Genomic DNA, 19,263 nt, shown 5'->3' with positions numbered 1-19,263 from the left:
CCCTCCATTTGTCCCCTCCCAAGAGCACAGTGCTGACTCAGCAGCTACACTTGGCCTTGGCCAGTGAGAGGTGTGGCCTTGACAAGTGATTTCATCGGCTCCTTAAGATGAGATGAATTGTTGCTTCAACTTTATAATTTTCCAACCACACTGGATAACCAGGGTTTCTGCTAGAGCTCAACTACTTACTAGAGCAAAACTGTGGTAGAGCTAAACCTCCCATCTCCTTTTACTATGCCAAGCTTTTTTCCAACATCAACAAGTCCTCACTATTTTTAGAATGGGGACATGGCTGTCTGGCTGTGCACAACCTCGCAAAGTTAGCAATGCATATCGAGAATTTCTTAAGTATACAGCTGCTCCTGCCCAGGGGGCAGGGGCGCTGGATCCAGAGGGGTCAGCTCTCTTGGTCCTCTGGCGCTTGGCTGATGAAACTCTCACCCACCAATGTAGATGCAATTTAACAACTGTGCTGTCACATCCCGTAGACACTCACTTGGGTTCCACCATCCCAAACTGATGACAGTGAGCACTGTGTGCAAGAGCCCTGGACCCAAATTCTGAGCCTGCTGCTCACTGAGCCTGTGACATAGAACAAGTCACTCATCCTCCCTGGCCTGTAGCCCTCCCAAAAGGAAAAACTGAGGGCTTTGAGTCAGGTGGTCTCCAAGCCTCTCTATACCTTAATGGGAATCCTTTCTCTTCCTGTTCAGTGGGTCTATGGACTAGGAAGTGGTAAGGATGCAAATTTCCAAGGGAGAATCAGAAACTACGGGAGTTAATTTTATTCATTAAGAGCACAATTGAGAGAATGAAGAGGCAAGCAAGATTGCAATGCATGTATCTGACAAAGGACATATACCCAACATATATAAAGAACTCCTACAAATCAGTGAACAAAAGGACAACCAAGCCAAAGGAAAAAGCAAAATATTTTACCCAAGAGGGATTTACAAATAGTTGATAAACTTATGCAAATGTACCTAACTTTATTTTTTATTAGTCCTCAAGGGCATTCAAATTAAAACCACAAATAAATATTCTCCCTCTTCTCTCTTTCTCTCTGTCTCTCTCTCTCTCTCTCTCTCTCTCTCTCTCTCTCTCATACACACACACACACACACTCACACTCACATACACACCAGAATAGCTAACATTAAGGATACCAGTGAAGCCAAAATTGGAAGAAGATGGGGAGCAACTAGGATTCTATACACTGCAGACTGAACTATAAAGTGGTACAACCATTTTGGAAAATGATATGACATTATCTATGAAACCTAATATATATATAAATATGAACCAGTGATTTCCTTCCTTAGGAGTATACTCCTAAGGAGTATACTTCCTTAGGAGTATACAGAAAGGTATACATGTTTCTCTCAAAAAACTTGTACAAGAACGTGGCACTTTTCCAAAGGAGCTGACAACTGGAAACCACCCAAATTTCCATCAACTGCAGAATGGATAAATAAATGTGGTGTATTTATACAATGGAATTCTAAACAGCAGCGAGAATGAACACACTACTACTAAACATGACTTGGATGAATTTCAAAATATAATGTAGGGAAAAGGAAACCAAAAACAAAAGAATACATGCTGTATTATTTCATTTACTTAAATAGGCAAAACTAACCTCTACTACCAGAAGTCAGGGTAATGGTTTCCCTTGGGGGTAGGTAATGACTGGAAAGGATCCAAGGGGCTTCTGAGATGCTGGTAACATTGTGTTTCTTAATTTGAGGATTAATTACAGAGATGTCTTCAGTTTATAAAAATTCAAAGAGCTGTGCACTTGGGATATGTGTAATTTTGGGGGGTGTGTATGACATATTGACAAAAAGGTTTTATGTAAAAAAATGGAAGTTGTAAGTTTCATTAGATGTTTGGTATTCTTTGCCTAACATCCCCACCAGAGGCTTTAAAAAAAAAAAAACTACTCTAGCTTCTGTTGATCATTCTCTTTCTCTAACATACTTTGTGCCATGTAATCCAGCATTCAATTATGTGCTATTTTTCCATAGTTCTCTGATTATTTCACTTGCTTTAATCTTGCTCTGCCAACCGCATTATGAATTCTAGAACGTGGAAGGTATGTTTTTTGCTTTCGGACTCAGGCAGAAACTTGCCCATCTATGCCTCAGATGCCATCATTAGGGGACCAATATTCCCATGCCATACTATTGTCCTCAACCCCGACTTCTTCTATATTTCTCAAGTGTTTATAACCTTGTCAGTTCAGCCTACCCCTGAACTTCCCATTTATAACATGTGCATAATACCCTGTCCCTTTTTCTCTGGATCGCTCTGGCTTCACTGCTTCAGTTCTGCACAAATTCAGCAGCTGATCCATGCTGGATACTATGAGATGCCCCAGGCCTGCTGAGATCATGAGACTGAGTCCTCAGCCCCAGGAGCTCTGTGGATGGCTAGGGAAGACAGACTCAGAGATGGAAAATGTCTCCATTCATTAAATATATGGAAGTAAAGAAGACAGTTACCCAACCCAGCCACGGGTGATTCAGAGAAGGCTTCCAGAGGAAGGAGTCATCTTAGAATTGAGTCCTGAAGAATAACTAGAATGTGGCCAGGTGAAGAGGGTAGAAAGTCCTTTCAGGCAGAGGAAATGGTGAGTCAAATCACAAAATCATGAGACAGCAGAGTGTGTATATGAGTGTGCATGTGCATGCACGTGTGTGTGTGAGAGAGACAGAAGGCTGGGGATGGCCGATAGGGTTTTACAATCAATTGAGGGTATCTCTAGATTCTAAATGGGGGATTAGGGAAGGCAAAACATTAGCAGTGGCAGTATATGAAGCTAAAGGGTTACGTTGGGCTTTGAATGTTAAACTGAGATGTTCCAATCTAGTTATGTACAACAGGCGTTGACATACTATAGCTGGGAGCCAAATCTGACTTTCTGCTTATTTTGTAAATAAAGTTTTATTGGAACACAACCACATCCACTCGTTTATATATTGTCTATGGCTGCTCTTGCACAAGAATAGCAAATTTGAATAGTTGCTACAGGGACCACACAACTCAGGCCTTCATGACCCCCAATGTAAGAGATGATGATCCATTAAGGGGCTCTAGGTAGAGGGTAGAGATGACTCATTGTGTGTAATAGGAAAGCTATATGTCACCCCGACATAGCTTTGGTCCATGCTGTGGAATGGAGACAATTTATTTTGCTTAAATGCTACAGAAGCATCATTGAAGGCCTTCTAAGTTAAGGTACTCTATTTTCTTAGCACAGGAATCTACTTAGCTCTCCTCCACACCTGTGAGGAATGACTGACACAATGGATACAATTCCACCAACGTGGAATCCACCAACCTTGGGCTACTGGTGGTTCTCCAACATGTAGGCTTCGGTTAGGAAACTAAAAGTACCACACCTGTTTCCCCTTTTGAGTTCACAAACCAACTGTTAGAAAATCCTAGCAATCAAATAAGTAGAAACTAAAACATTATTTTTATTGTTAGTACCCTTGAGTTAGACAAACATCACCTCACAGACCGTGGCTGGACTGACCAACTTCAGGGTTCTCCCATGAAGACTTGTTCCTGAATATTCATTTCTGCAAGTATGCAGTAACATACAAAGACAGAGAGAAGCAGACTGAGCTCCTTCCCCAAGCACACCAATCAGATAAGTCACTGCTCCATTCTTGGAGAGGGAATGGGGTGAGAGAGTAGGAGTGATACTCTAATGGAGCTCCCTCCACATGGAAGCATGAAGGCAGAGGAAAGGGAGAGTTCCATCACCACCAGCTCTGACATTATTTTCCATGTCTTTCAGCAACGTGCTGATGTTAGACTCTCATAGGATTGTCTCTTTGGGGCCATTGGGCCAGACTATGCACTGAGGTCCTCGCTGTCGGTAATACTGAGAAAATGCTGATGCTGGCGGAAGAAACAGGACCAGGCATGAATCTCAGACTAGGTGAAGATTGGTTCGGCCTGTAGCCTGAAGTGCGAATGTACTGGAGTATTTGTGGTAGTGGGAAGTTAGCCGAAGGGGCAGGTATGTGGAGGTCAGGCCACCAGAAAGGAAGGGAGGTGGCCTGAGGAGACACCCTAGGGAAAGAATAAGCCAGTTGAGAAGAGTTCTGAGTTCTAACACCACCACCCCAAGCACAGCCCTTCCACCATCTCTGAAACGTCAGTGCAATCCTGTTCCACAGCCAATCCCAGTTGTTTGTCCTGTGCTTCTGAGGGAGTAGCAGAAGGAAGAACAATGCCAAGCTCCTCTGAGGTCACAGTGGTGGAAAGAGTAATAACTACTAACAACCACCGTTTCCAGAAGACAGGCCAGCCCATCCCCCATTAGAAGCAAAGGCAGCAGCATGGCAGCACAATAGGAAACCCGGAGCCCAAGAACCCAGGGCTCACGCCCCTGAGCATGCAAGCCACCCTGTGCCTCTCAGATACAGCCAGCGACATTTTGAGGAAAGCTGCCTCCTAGGGATCGTATCGGTGGGACTCAAACTGTCATAATTTGGGCATGAAGGTAAATGAGGTATTAGTCTGAAATCACAGACAACATACGCAAAACACTTAGCCCGTTTGCCGGCTCATAATAAGCAGTAACTTCTCAACCAACAGGACCTCTTGTCATTTTTACTGTTGTAGTGTCACGATCGGTGCATCTTGGCTTTCATTTCCCTAGGGTGACTGATGAATAGGTCACTGTGGCTTCAGAGCTATTTGGGGATCCCCAGCCAGGCACTTGACAAGGATTTGTGGAGAGGGAGGATTCCAGGTTATGCTTTAAGGACAGTAGGGATTTGACTTTGCAGAGATAAAGCAGGAGCTCTACAAAATGTGGGTCAAGGCCGCTGAAAGCTGGGCTGCCTGGGGGGAAGCTTGCTAACAGCCGCTGCACACACAGGCTATGGAAGGTGGGAGTCAGGAGAGGAGGAAGAGAAGCAGGAAGTTTATACAAGGTGATTTTGTAGAAGATCAAACCTGACATATTTGCAGGACCTGTATAAAAAATGCAAAACAGCCATCTCTTTTAAGAACCATCTTCGAAATTGCAATAAATTCTCCCTGACAGAAACTCAGTCAAGTCCAGCATGTAATCTCCCACTGTCAAGAAGAGTAATGCCAAGTGGTATGTGTTCCTCTACTATAAAACAAATAAATAAATAAATCAGAGGTTGCTGGCCTGGGAAGATGGAAGTTAATTTGCCAAAGCTGCTTCTCAGGGCTCAGCTTGCTCACCTCGTGGGGTCTCCTTTTATCAGTCTTGTGCAAAATGAGTACTTCTAGGGAAGCCCTCTTTGGCCAGTTCTCTCTAGCGCCATATCCCCCACAAAACAGGAGTAAAAGGATCTAGAATTACACACCGTGGGGCTTGAACTCTCACTCCACCAGTTATTATTAGCTATGTAGTCTTGAGCAAGTCGCTTTCCAAATCTAAGCCTCAATAACCTCACCCGGAGAGAGACTGAGAGTAGCACCCACCTTACAAGCCTTACTTGGAGGAGCAGGTGAAATCAGCCACGTGAAGTTATGACACTACAAGTTGGCACTCAGTGAGTGCTCAACGAATGCGAGTTACTATTGTCACCCTCGTCACCATCATCATCTTCTTCTTCAGGGTTATTGTTACTCTCCACCATCTCAGGTACATCACTTTCTTCACCCAGTGTATCTCCCTAACTCAGTTTCAGAGCCTTAAGGACCCAAAGTCATGTTTGGGTCCATTGCGGAGAGCTAATTTGAGACAGAGAAACCAAATGGGCTTTAATCAGCTTTTCTCCCGCTGCTGTTTTATCCTGAGAAGTTCTGGGGTGTGTGTGTGTGTGTGTGTGTGTGTGTGTGTGTCACTTCCTCATTTTATTTTAATATGTCTACGCTAATTCAACAAATAGCTATGGAGAGCCACTATGGAGCATCCTTACCAGGACAAAATGTCCCAAATGTGTACCAACTTTAAAGATAAAATAACCTTTCTAGACAGCATACCTTCTTCCAATAACTGCCCATTTATATCTGGCAGTCTTCACAGCCAAACTCTGCAAAAGAAATACCTTTGGTTGCAGTCACCTGTTATCCCTGCTCCTCTTAGCCTTCTGATTAATCTTGTTTTCCCACCATCACTGGGACGGCCCTCCCCAAATTCTAAATTCACTGGCCACATCTCCCTCCCGTGGCACTTGACCTCACTCAGCATCTGTTAAAGCTGACCGCCCCCCCAACCCCCAACCCACGGGTAAAACACCAGCTTCTCCTGGTCCAGCCTTCCAGGTCTTCCTACCAGCTGTGTCTCTTCAGTGTTCTTTGCTGATTTCTTCCCATTGGCTTCGAATATTCCAGGGCATTTTCAAAGCCCTCTTCCCTTCTCTATCTATATTCTCCCTAAATGAGCTCATCTAGTCCAATGGCTCTACACCACATTTACACAACTTTGAACTCCAAATTTTATAGAAATATTTAACTTCTCCTCCTGATACATACACTAACTCCTATTAAATGTTATCTCTTCTTGGATATATTTTGTTCTTTAGTATGCCAAGGAGAGATTTAACCATGTCACACCCTTATTCAAGATCCACCAAAGGTCTTCAAGGTTTGTCGCTGCCTCACTCTCCAAGCCTTGTCTCAACATATTCAGATCCTTCTTACCCCTAATAGTCACCTTATGCCATAAGACCAATGGAGTTCCCCCAACAGATTAAGCTATTTTAGACTTCATCCACATTTTTCTTATGTGTTGCCCTTTTCATAGGATATAGTTTCTCTCTCTCTCTCTCTCTCTCTCTCTCTCTCTCTCTCTTTGGTCAATATTCTAGTAATTCATAAAGACACAACTCAGACATTATTTGGTCAGCTAGCCAGCGTCAAATGCCCTTCCTTCAACTTCCTTCAAATCTTGGTCATTCATCAAGTACTTATCACTTACCTGTATCATGGTTTCTCTTTACCTATCTGTCCTAGTCAGTTCAGGCTGATATAACTGATACCACAGACCGGGCAGGTTAAACAGCAGACATTTCTTGCTCACCGTTCTGGAGGCTGGGAAGTCCGCAGTCAAGGTGCCCGCAGGTTCAGTGTCTGATGAGAACCCTCTTCCTGTGATCTTTCTGTGTCCTCACATGGCTAAGAGAAAGAAGAGAAGCAAGCTGTTTCATATTTCTTCTCATGAGGGTGTTAATCCCGTCACGAAGATTTCCACCCTCATGACCTAATTATATCCCAAAGGCCCCATCTCCAAAGAGCATCACGTTGAGAATCAGGGCTTCAGCATATGAATGGGAGGGAAGGGGGACACAAACATTCAGTCCATAGCACTGTCTCTTCCCCTCCCCAGGATGTGAGCATCTCAAGAGTAGGGTCTGTGTCCTTCAGCCACATGGTCCCAGCACCTGGCAGAGTGTCTTGCAAGCAACAAATATCTGCGTCAGCAACAACAATTAGCACTTACTGCGAGCTTAATATGTACCAGGAATTGTACCAAGTGTTCAGAGGAATGTTATTGTTAAGAAGAAAGTTTCTTCCTCATTCTTGGTGTTTCTTTCCATGTAGAGGAAACTGCTTGTATAGTACTTCTATCCTCCCCTCCCCAGGGAAAATTGAGTGATTTTTTTCTAATGCGAGAATTTAGAAGCAAAACTTGGGCGTACGTAGTTTAGCTCCATCTTCTTTGGTTTCTTGTAAGAAAACATTTGCAATGAGCATTGATTTGCCTCTCCATGCCAAAAAAGGCCCCTGTGACTGGAAGGATCAGACTTCCTAATCCCGGGGGATCGTTCTATGAATCCCATTTTTCTTGGTTTTCCAATATCCGCTTTGTCAGGTTTTGGGGTTTTTTTTTTTGTCATATATTGGTCTCTGTCTAATGACCCATAATTATTTCTCATTTGGTTCAGAGCCCAGCTAGGGGAAATGGAGGCTATTTATTGGATACTCACTCAAAGATTCCAACACTTATAAAGTCTTCAATGTTATTAGGCCACAAATAGGTTCTCAATAAAACTCGGTTGAACTCAAAGAAAATGAAGGTTAACATATGTCAAGCTAGGGTAGGTTATGCTTTGCTAAAATTCGCTATGAAGTCATACACACATTAGTTTATTTCTTGTTCATGCCATGTGTCTGGTATAGCTTGGTGGGAGACTCTTTTCCCTGGAGCCTTTCAAGAACCCAATCTTATGGAATTACCATGATCTTATGATTGTCATCTTAGCATGTGACTTCAGGGCCTCTGGCAAAAAAAAAAAAAAAAAAAAAAAAACGAACAGAAAAAAAGGAGTGTTTGGAAGCTTATACCATCCTTTCTTGTTTCTATCTGAAGTGACATTTTCATTCACAACAAAGTAATATGACTCTGTTCTAACTACAAGGAAGGCTGGGAAATGTAGCAAAGCATATGGGATATTTAATAAGCCTGACAGCCTGTGCCACAGGGCACTTGAATGTCATAGAGCACAATGTCTGGAGAAATGGAATTCTCGACTGGATTTCATGGTGAGTAGAAGGCATGTTGTGTGGAATGATCGTGACCGGCAGGAGATCAGAGGTGATGCACAGTAAAGGGCCAGCGGCAGGTGGAACTGGAGACTCCCCTCCTCACTTCTCAAACTGAAAGCTCCGTTTTCCTTGTTTATAAAATGAAGAAAATATTTCCTGCTTCGTAGGGTGTTATAAAGATTAAATTAGATAAAATAAAGAGTGCCAAGCAAAGTGCCCCAAGTTACTTCTCAGAACAAAAGAAGCCCTATTTTCAAGGGCTTACAAGTTCTCTCCTATTACAAGAGGCCTTCTCATTACTTTATCTGAACAAACTAGGACTATGTGTTAAGATACGTTAGCCCGCGATGTACTCAATTAGTGTTAATTTTCAAAGCGATGGGGTCACCTGACAGCCCTGGATTTTTGAAAGGAAGCAAAGGAATTTGACAGATTTAGTCATTATTTCTGGGAGGAGTTATGATTTTCCGGCTGAAAGCACAAGGTGTCATTTGAAACAACCCTATTAAAGATGACTCTAAACAATTTTGAGTAAAAAGAAAGACCGGCACACGCTACAATATGGGTGAGTCTTGAGGACATAGTCTAAGTGAATGAAACTAGTCACAAAGAGACATACTGCATACTTCCACTTATATGAAATGCCCAGAATAGGCAAGTCCAGAGGGAGGAAGTTGACTTGTGTTTGCCTCAGGCTAACCGCCCCTGGCGGCTTGGGAGGAATTGTGAGGTGGCTGTTACTGAAGCTTCCTTTTGGGGTGAGGACAATGTGCTAAAGGTGATTGTGGCCCCGGTTTCATAGCCCTGGGAACAAACAAAACCCGTTGAATCGTGCACTTCAAATGGATGGATCATATCTCAATATAGACATCTCAGTGTGAACTGTATCTCAATAAGGTTCCAAAGAACAACTTAGTAAGTGGTTACCATGTAAATATTACAGTGACGCATGAAGGGGAAAAAATGCAAATGGCTACTGATTGCTTGAAATAAAATTTACAGCGACAGCGTTGTGGATCCAACGAACTTTGAGTCCCAAATAACTGAGGCAGGAATGGAGTGGAGGTGTTCTGGACATCTTTCTGCGATGACTCGCAAAGTGGATCTAAACATGACCAAAGAGCAACATCAAAGAGGCATGTGGAGAGTTGAATACAGTTGTTTCATGAAATGTGATGGTAGAAAAAGGATTTTTTAACTAATGTCTCTTAAAAATTCCAAAGCAAGTTTTAAAAAATAAGTTAGGGTTTTTTTCCTCTTAAAGGATGAAGTGTCACCACTTGGCAAGACATTCTGTAAGCATACCATCTTCTAGAATATTGTTCATGATGTGTAATATATATATATGTATGTATATATATATATATATATACTTTAATATATAATATATAATGTGACTAAGTTAATAATATTGTGAGGAGACATTTGGCCATGTCATCAACATTTTTAACATTTATTTCATCAGATTAGCCACATAGTTGAAGGAATGTTCATATTAAAAAAACTCAGCAAGAGTGGAAGCATCTCAGGGTCCTGAAATTACATAGAATGAAGGAGCGTCCTTACTGTATTGGGGAATCTTGCCAGTTTTATTGGCCACATGGTTCTCCATATGATGAGATTCAGGCCACACCCAGGTTCAAGCCTGACTTAGAGGGAAGACTTTTGAAGGCACAGATTACCTAGACCAGTGAAGACATGAGTAGGTGCTATTAAAGCCAGTTGTGCAGAGTATTACAGATATGAATATTGCTCCTAAGGTATTTAACCACTTAATGTAGGAATTGTTCAAATGAGGACTGGATGATCAAACATCTGCCCGTAATTCTGTCTGTAGTCCTGTTTTAAAACCGCAGATTGCAATATATTAGTGAGACATGAAATCCATTTAGTGGGTACCCAACCAGCGCTGACATATTTTCTATTGTGTATTTTATTTAATATACGTTTGATCAAAATGCAATAGAAGAAATGAGGATAAAATTGAAGCATCATTATACACTGTATATGGTAGGCTAAGTAACGTTTCCTGAAAGCTTTTCAGAAGTGTGTGTGTGCATATGTGCACGTGCTTGGTTGCCATATAAGATTCATTTCTTATATGATTTGCAGCTTAAAACTCTTTGAATCACATTGTGGTAGAAGAAAATTCCTGCAGTGGGTGGGAAGCTGGATATGTTAGCCCCTAAGGTTCCATCTAACTCTTGATGGATTATTCCAGAACTCTCAGCCTTGAAGAAGAAAAAATGTCAGGCTCTTCCAAGACCGAGGAGATGGTGTGATACCCCACACTGCCGAAACACACACGTAAGAAACAAGCCCCCCGACCACGTAGTAATTACAAACAGATTGCATGACAGTGTTCATCAGCTCCAGAGAGAAGTCACGGAGAAGCAAAACCCAGAAACTCTTCCATTGTTGTAACAGGAAAGTATTTCAGTGCCAGAAGTCACAAAACTAATGAATCTAAATGGAGAGACCATTTAAATTTCTAGACAGGGGAGGCTTGTAATCAATAAACTTCTTACCCTTAGTTCCTCCTAGGAGCCCTCATCTGTGTTAATAAAATTCTCGGTAGTAGGTCCCTTACCACTGATCCTATTGTCAACGGTGCGTGGGTGACGACACTGGGGCCAGAGTCCAGCACCACAATTGAAGACATGAGCACAGTCTGCCCACAGAACACTGGAATATCTCTTAAAAATTCCAAAACAAGTTTTTAAAAATAAATTAGGGTTTTTTTTCCTCTTAAAGGATGAAGTGTCACCACTTGGCAAGTCATTCTGCGAGCATATGTTACTATAAACATATATAACTTTTTTGGAATAAAGAGACTGAAACTGAAACGCTCTGGTTAAATCATTAACTCTGCAACTGTTCGACTCACAAAAGCAATAGTCCAACGTCAAAATAAGTTAATATTTGTTGAGCATAAACTATGTAACAGGCAATCCTGGTAAGTGCTATGGATTGACTGAAAAATCTATCTGACATAGTTTCTGCTATGTGAAATAACAGGAAATGGGATGTAACCAAATAACAAAAACAGAGGGCGGGCCATGATGGTAAGGATCAATCTTTTCTGGGTCAAAAACCTTTTCAGATGCAATGAAAACTATCTTGTCATTCAGCACTGCCAAGGGTCAGAGGTGTTTGCTGCAGTCTTAGCTTAGGCTGTCGTCACAAAAGACCGTAGACTGAGTGATTCAACAAGAGACATTTATTTTCTCATGGTTCTGAAGGTTCTGAAGTCCAACATCAAGGTTGTCAACCATTCCGTTTCTGGTGAGGTCTCTCCTCCTGGCTTGAAGGCAGCCACTATTGTGTTCTGCATCCACGCACCCTCTTCTTTGTGAGCTTGTGGACAGACAGATGGTGAGGTCTCTGATGCGTCTTCTTGTAAGGGCATTAGTCCTATCAGGTTAAGGCCCCACCTTTAGGACCTCATTTAACTTTAATTACTTCCTCAGAGGACCGTCTCCAAATAAAGCCACATTGGGGCATCAGAGCTTCAACATATGAATTGGGGGTGGGCGGGGGGACACGGACATTCAGTCTGTAACAGCTCCCAAACCTGATCTACACCGGGAAGTATACAGTTTGCTTACTAGAATGTAAATCAAGCTAACTAAAACAAGTAGGAGCTCTGTAGTAGGCAGAATGATAGCTCCCCCAAGATGTGCACATCCTAATCCTTGCAACCTATGAAAATGTCAGATTACATGACAAGGGAGAATTAAATTCATCGATGGAATTAAATTGCTAATCAACCGGCTGTAAAATACACAAATTATCCTGGATTCTCCAGCTGACGCAATGTAATGACAGGAGCCCTTAAAAGTGGAGGAGGCTGTCAGAAGTTAGAGACCCGGAGAGAGACAGAGGTGTGAGAAAGCATTGACCCGACTTCCCTTTAAAGATGGAGGGCGGGGGCGCCTGGGTGGCGCAGTCGGTTAAGCGCCCGACTTCAGCCAGGTCACGATCTCGAGGTCCGTGAGTTCGAGCCCCGCGTCAGGCCCTGGGCTGATGGCTCAGAGCCTGGAGCCTGTTTCCGATTCTGTGTCTCCCTCTCTCTCTGCACCTCCCCCGTTCATGCTCTGTCTCTCTCTGTCCCAAAAATAAATAAATGTTGGAAAAAAAAAATTTTAAAGATGGAGGGCGGGGGCCATAAACCAAGGAAAGTTGATGGCAAAGAAATAGATTCTCCCAAGACCTTCCAGAAAGTAATGCAGCTCTACCTCGATTTTATCCAAGGTAGAGACATGTAGGACTTCTGAAGGACAGACTCTACCATAATAAATTTGTGTAATTTTAAACCACTAACTTGGTGGTAATTCGTTATACCAACAATAGAAAATTATACCTCAATAAATTGGGTTTAAAAAAAGTAGCTGTTATGACCCAGTAGACTTTAAGGCAAGAAATTTTCGTGAAGCATTAGGGATACATTTTATGAGACAAAATTTTTATTTTACCAGGAAGATGCAGTATTTATAAGCAACATGGAACTAATAATATGGCCTCAAGGCAACTAAAGTAGCAATAATGAACAGAGCTATACAGAAAAATATGCAAATCCACAATCAAAATGGTGGATATGAATTCAGGTCTCTCAGTAATTGAGAGAACAAACAGACCAAAGCAGTACAAATATCAAAGATTTGACTTCGTGCTGAACACATCCAACCCAATTTACTTACACAGAACATGGCTTCTAACAGCTGCAACGTATACATGCTCCTAAGTGGCGTATTTACCAATATTTTAAAATAAAGCAAAATCTACAAAATTTTCACAGATTGGAATCATATAGAATATATTCTGACCTCACAGAATTTAGCTGAGAATTATAACAAAAATCTAATTAGAAATTATTCTTATATTTGGAAATTAAAAAATGATCTTTTGAACAACTCATAACTCAAAGGGGAAATCAAAATAAAATTTTTAAATACCTTCAAGTTAATGATAATCGAAATACAAAATGTCAAAACTTCTAGAACAGACAGAAGCTGTGCTTAGAAGGTAATTTGTGGTCTATTGGAGAAAGATAACGGGTTAAAAATCTGTGATCTCAGCATCAACCTCAATAAGTTCTTTAAAAAAAAAAAAGTCAATTAAATCCAAAGAAGGGAATAACAAAGATAAGAGTGGAAATCAATCAAATAGAAAAAGCATACAACAGAAAGAATCAACAATGTCAAAAGTTTGTTACTTGAAAAGACTGATACAACTGATAAACCCCTGGAAAGAATAGGCAGACAAAAAAGAGAAGGTTAAATAAACAACATCATAAATACAAAGGGGGACAGAGGTAGAAAATTCTAGGGAAAAAAATGTAACTTCAGTATTTTCCTGGAGTAGAATATATGGGAAGATATGGATGTCCTACTGACCAGCAAGGGACTTGGGGAAAGATTCTACATCTTGTTTGTTGTAATACTCTCCTGGGTCCACTCATTTGTCAAAGTTCATTGAACTGCACACTTAAAAGTCATTCACCTTATAGGATGAGAATTATACCTCAATAATGTCCACTTAAGGAAAAGGAGTAACTACTAGAAAGGAAGGGAAAAGCTGCCATCGTTCAGAGATACGATTGTGAATGTAGAAAGGCCAGAGAACTACACATAAGCTGTGGAATTCAAAAATTAATACATCAAGATTGCTGGATTCATGGCCAATATAACAAAATCAATTGTGTTGCTAATTACCAACAACAATCAGAAAATGAAATCCAAGAGAAGATACTATTTCATAACATCATCGAGTAGTCCATGGCTTAACTGCCAGTAGAGTTTTACAGCCATGGTAAAATATCCATTGAATAGTGTCTAAGTAGAATTATGAGGGGTTGTAATAGTGTCCTACGGACTGTGGTGACAGTCAGGGAGGGGCTGAGAAAGGCCCTACATTCAGGATTTGGAAGTAAGAGGAGGGTGATTGAAACAGATCAGTAAGTGACAACATAAGTGGTTTATTTAGAGACATGGAAATAGATACATAATAGTAACTTGATTCTTAAACTATATGCATGCATAGTTTTGACAAAAATAAAACAGCTTTAAAATGAGACCATAAGGGCACCTGGGTGGCTCAGTCGGTTAAGCGTCTGACTTCAGCTCAGGTCATGATCTCCCGGTCTGTGAGTTCGAGCCCCACATCGGGATCTGTGCTGACAGTTCAGAGCCTGGAGCCTGCTTCAGATTCTGTGTCTCCCTCTCTCTCTGCCCTTTCCCCCGCCCACACTCTGTCTCTCTCTCAAAAATAAATAAACAGATGGGGCGCCTTGGGTGCCTCAGTCCGTTGGGCATCTGACTTTGGCTCAGGTCATGATCTCGCGGTCTGTGAGTTCGAACCCCACGTGGGGCTCTGTGCTGACAGCTCAGAGCCTAGAGCCTGCTTCAGATTCTGTGTCTCCCTCTCTCTCTGCCCCTCCCCAACTTGCACTCTGTCAAAAATAAATAGAGATTAAAAACGTTTTAAAAATAAATAAATAAACGAACACACAAACAGTAAAAAAAAAAAAAAAAAAAAAGAACACAGACTTTGGAATCAGACAGCCCTGAGTTTGAAATCTGTCTCCTCCATTTCTAGATGTGCAATCTTGGAATCACATAACCTCCCTAAGGCTTCGACTTTCCATCTGTAAAGTGGGAATAACAATACCCACTTCCTAGGGTTGTCATGGAGATTAAAATAGGTAAAAGTGAAGTCACGGGCAACAAAATGCTTAAAACCAAAGTGATCGTAGCTCCCTCCAAAAATTTGATTGCAACCCACTCTTCCTTCTAAGAGGCAGACAGTGGAAAGCGGGCGACGGAGGAACACAGCTCAGATCAGCAATGGGAAAGGTCTCTATCCAGGACAGCTCCTCCTAGAGAGCCTTGAGTGGAAGGAGAAAGAACAGGCAGAGAGAGAGAGAGATCCAGAAAGATAGCTCCTCGTTTACCAAAGCATTCTAATGAGCTGTGGTGGCCAGCATTTTATTTCTAGGATCTCGAACCCCTTCTTATGTGTTTTGGTCCCCACGGGAGGCAGGACCAGCCTGCAGGGGCAGTGGTGGTGGTGCAGACCCGTGACCCATGGGCCACCCACCAGCCAGCAGTGACTCCACATCATTTCCCTCTGGTCTCCCAGTCTCCTAGGAGACGGCCTGATTCGCCAGCAGCCTTGGTGGTTCTTGAGCTCTTTAATTTTCCCTCCATAAGCTCTCCTGCTTCATTCATCCGGAATCCATTTTTGTCACCTGCAACTAAGAACAATGTTGGATACATGAGTCTTTTACATGCAAAAGATGGTCTGGATTTGAACTTGCAGGGAGGGAAAAGAGCTAGGGATGAGTTGGGCAACTCCGCAAAATGAGATGAAGAGAGTTTCGGTTTTCCCTTCTGAAAAAGAGGGGACAAAGAAAGGGAAGCAGACACAGGAAGAAATGAAAAGAAAGTAGCCGAGTGGCACGGCAGTGGCTAAATGGAAATTTAGGAAACGGATTCTGGTCACTGGCATTTGGTTTTGAATGATTTGCATTGCGGTTGTATAACCCCTATCTCCACCAGGCCAAACAACCGGTGAGGTCAGATCTACTCACGTGGGTCTAGAGACAGGTCCGATTTGGGGTAGGGATCAAGGAAGGAGGTCGCTCCATGTGGAACAGAACAAGGAGATACTGTGTCAATCACTAGGACAGTAACAAACCAGAGAACTAAGGGTCAATGCCAAGAAAGCTGGGTTCAAAAAGGAAATTCAACCTGAGGGCAAGAAACACAGGCATGAGGCTGAAGCTGGGAACAAGGTACATACAGCAACTCCATACTTTCCTGCCCTCATAGATCCATTTCTCGGCGGTATTCCTGCCTTTTCCAACACCCATCCCACAAATGGATCCGTTCTGCTATTTCTTAACTGCCTTTATATCCATTGGCTTAGCACTTACTTACATGCCACGCATTTGCAGTTGGATATTCATGTGACATTTGTCAGGGGAGTTGAAATGGGCAGCAAATATACTTAGTGACCAGTCGAATACACCTTTCTGGATTATCTCTGCCTTTCATTGTCTTTAAACTAGCTCACTCCTCTATACATCATAGAAAACTGAGAATGCAAATTAGTCTTGTCCAGAGGAGTACAAAGGAATCGTGTCCAGCGGAATGCAATTGGTTATTGCCTTGTGTATAATAACCGGTTTTCATCTATCAAGCAAGTTTATTTCAGCAGCTCTGATCCCCTCATAGTAGATAGTTTAGAATGTTTGTTGATTGAATGAATGACAATGAGGCTTAAAATAGAAGCCATAAGAACGCACCAATTCAAGTCTATGATTCTTACAGGTGAGATGGGATCAGCAGAGTACCGTGCATCTTTTACCTGCCAAGGAGCACTGTCCACAATGTTTCCAGGTCCTCAGCCTCCTCTGTCAACCACCCATGACTGCTCACTGCTCTGCAGTCTCTCGCGAGAACACTCTCACTTACTGCTTCTTTTTCTCCAGTCTTGGAGAGACCTTGCATGGATGAAATCTTTGATCTACCTTGTGGATCAAAGGCAGCAGGCGACCTGGAAAGGAAGCTTGGGGTTACAACAGGGATACCTCGCTGTGGAATACTACACAAGAGTTAGAGAGAGAGATACAAAGACAGAGACAGAGAGCAGGCAGATTGACATAGAGCTTATCTAAGATGTATAAAGGTTATAAAAATCAATTGCAGAACATGTTAGTATGGGCCATTTTTGTTAACACACACACACACACACACACACCAGTATATTCATTAAATAAAATGAACACAATATGCCAAACCTTTGAGAGAAGGTTGGGATTGCAGAAAATGTGTTCTTTATAGGCCCTGTGTTTCTGTAATGTCTCGATAGTATTTACAATAATCACATATTACAGTTAGAGTAGTAAAAACAAGAACCATAAAGATTTAAAAGAAAAGAGGAAAGCAGCTGATTCTACAAAGAGAAGCCCCAAGACGCAGACCCAAGGCAGTTTTGCCGCGTACATGACGTAGCAAACATTAGCCTTTATAATAGACTATTATTCTCAATCAAAACCAAGTGTGAACAGAAATGGGGTCAGCACGCTATCTTCAAACACAGACACAGCAAAATTTTCCTCGTAATGGCTTTCAAAGCATTCCCTGATAGAAATACACCTGGAAGAAAACAGACAAAGTCCATCAATCATAAATTTTCACCATTTGATGGATCGTTCACAGCTTACGGGGAATATAATACCAGGAATAATGCATAAGATAAGTCTTCATATCATTTATGAATCTTGAATACTTTATAATTATATATAAATATTAATGTTTAATGAGCTTACTTTTAGAAGCATTTGTTTGTTAAGCATCTAATGGGTGCTTGGTAGTCTAGTTTCACATGTGCCCACCCTTAAGTGTTGATTAATTTTATTTAATAGATATTCTTTTCTTCTTTCACTAGATGAGAAAACAGAGGTTCAGAATGGTTAGGAAACTTGCCACAAGACAGTGACAGAGGTGACCTCATTACCACCATACTGATACCAGGTAAAGTGAGAGATGGATATGTGTGTATAAACGGAATAGAATGTTCCAGCCAGACGAACGACAGTGATAATCAAACACAAGTCTCTCTTTTCATGGTGAACTCACCTTGGACAACTGGCCCAGAGTTTCCCCAGCTGTTTGGATCGGACACTTCCCTATACATTTTGGGAATAGGGTTTCCCCTGTTTAGGGTTTAACCTCTACAGAGGTTCCCTGAAGTCCACACATGGACTCCCCAGGAAACATTCCTGCAATTCTGAGACTGAGAAATACCTTAGGTCCCTATGAGCTCTGACCCCGTTACAGTCATCGTGAACTCATGAAGAGCAATATTTGAGCAGAAATGACCCGCTCCAAAATAGGGGAAGTAACATGCCTCATTGTACTGACTTACCTGAAATAGTTATTTCACGTAATCTAGCCATTTGAGCCTGAAAGTCGTTCCGCGCATACTTCTGGACTTGAAAGACGTGGTCAGCACACTGATAGTTTAACCCCAATACCCCAATGATGGAGTCGCACGCCCACTGGCATGTTTTACCTTGGAGGTCAACAAACTTCCGGGGTCCTGGAGTTCCGGCTATATTTTCATATCACCACCAGGGGGCAGCAAAGTGCAAATAACGCCTCTCACTGCACGGGGCCTGGAAAGCTTGGGCTGGTTCGGGAGGAGAATGTGTGTCTCGTTCGTTCCCCCTGTGCTTCTCAGGTTTAAAATAATGGTAATGTAATCATTTTCCTTCTGCTCTGGAAACTGTCAGAACTAATTCATTTCGGATGAAGATATACTGACTATTCACATCTGCATCCAAATCAGTCTTTTCAGGATTCAGGTTCTACTCATTAAGCCTTTAGCTCCCCTAACCTTTTACTCAAACCTACTGTGAGCCAGGCACCGCGCTGGGACCATAGCCCATCTCCTGCGGAAGCAGACCCTGGACAGCCACACCACCTTCTCAGGGCGACTTTCCCGGCCACTTGCCCTTCTTTTTCAGTGTCTCTTAAGCACGTTCTCATCTTATCTTATTTTTGTTGGTCTACCCTGCCCCTCTCTTGCCAAAATTTTATCCGTTCTGCTTATTGGTGTATCCCCAGCTCTCAGAACAGTGCCCACACATAATGGAGGCTCAAAACGGTATGTGGCATGAACAAACATAAAGCTTCCGACACATCATGCAGAGGAGGTGGGCACATACACCTTCATCTGATCTACAAACGACAACATGGCTCGCTCGCG

At 42.2% G+C, this 19,263-nt stretch overlaps 2 long non-coding RNA genes across 3 annotated transcripts; both read right to left on the bottom strand.

Moving 5' to 3' along the window:
* Positions 1 to 2,217: 2,217 nt before the first annotated feature.
* On the bottom strand, positions 2,218 to 7,355 carry LOC123596159. Its single transcript, XR_006711565.1, has 2 exons — positions 7,022 to 7,355; positions 2,218 to 6,032 (listed from the first exon to the last, which is right to left on the bottom strand). It is a non-coding gene; the product is annotated as an uncharacterized LOC123596159 (long non-coding RNA).
* Positions 7,356 to 15,010: 7,655 nt separating this feature from the next.
* Positions 15,011 to 18,583, bottom strand: LOC123583606. Of its 2 annotated transcripts, XR_006704977.1 has the most exons (4): positions 18,421 to 18,583; positions 16,858 to 17,046; positions 16,079 to 16,238; positions 15,011 to 15,742 (listed from the first exon to the last, which is right to left on the bottom strand). It is a non-coding gene; the product is annotated as an uncharacterized LOC123583606 (long non-coding RNA). The 2 variants fall into 2 exon arrangements; XR_006704976.1 differs by having other exon boundaries at positions 16,858 to 18,583.
* Between the last annotated feature and the right edge of the window lie 680 nt (positions 18,584 to 19,263).

This window comes from Leopardus geoffroyi, chromosome B1 (genome assembly GCF_018350155.1).
Source record: "Leopardus geoffroyi isolate Oge1 chromosome B1, O.geoffroyi_Oge1_pat1.0, whole genome shotgun sequence".
Classification (NCBI taxonomy): domain Eukaryota; kingdom Metazoa; phylum Chordata; class Mammalia; order Carnivora; family Felidae; genus Leopardus; species Leopardus geoffroyi.
This window is presented reverse-complemented; position numbering and strand designations above follow the sequence as displayed.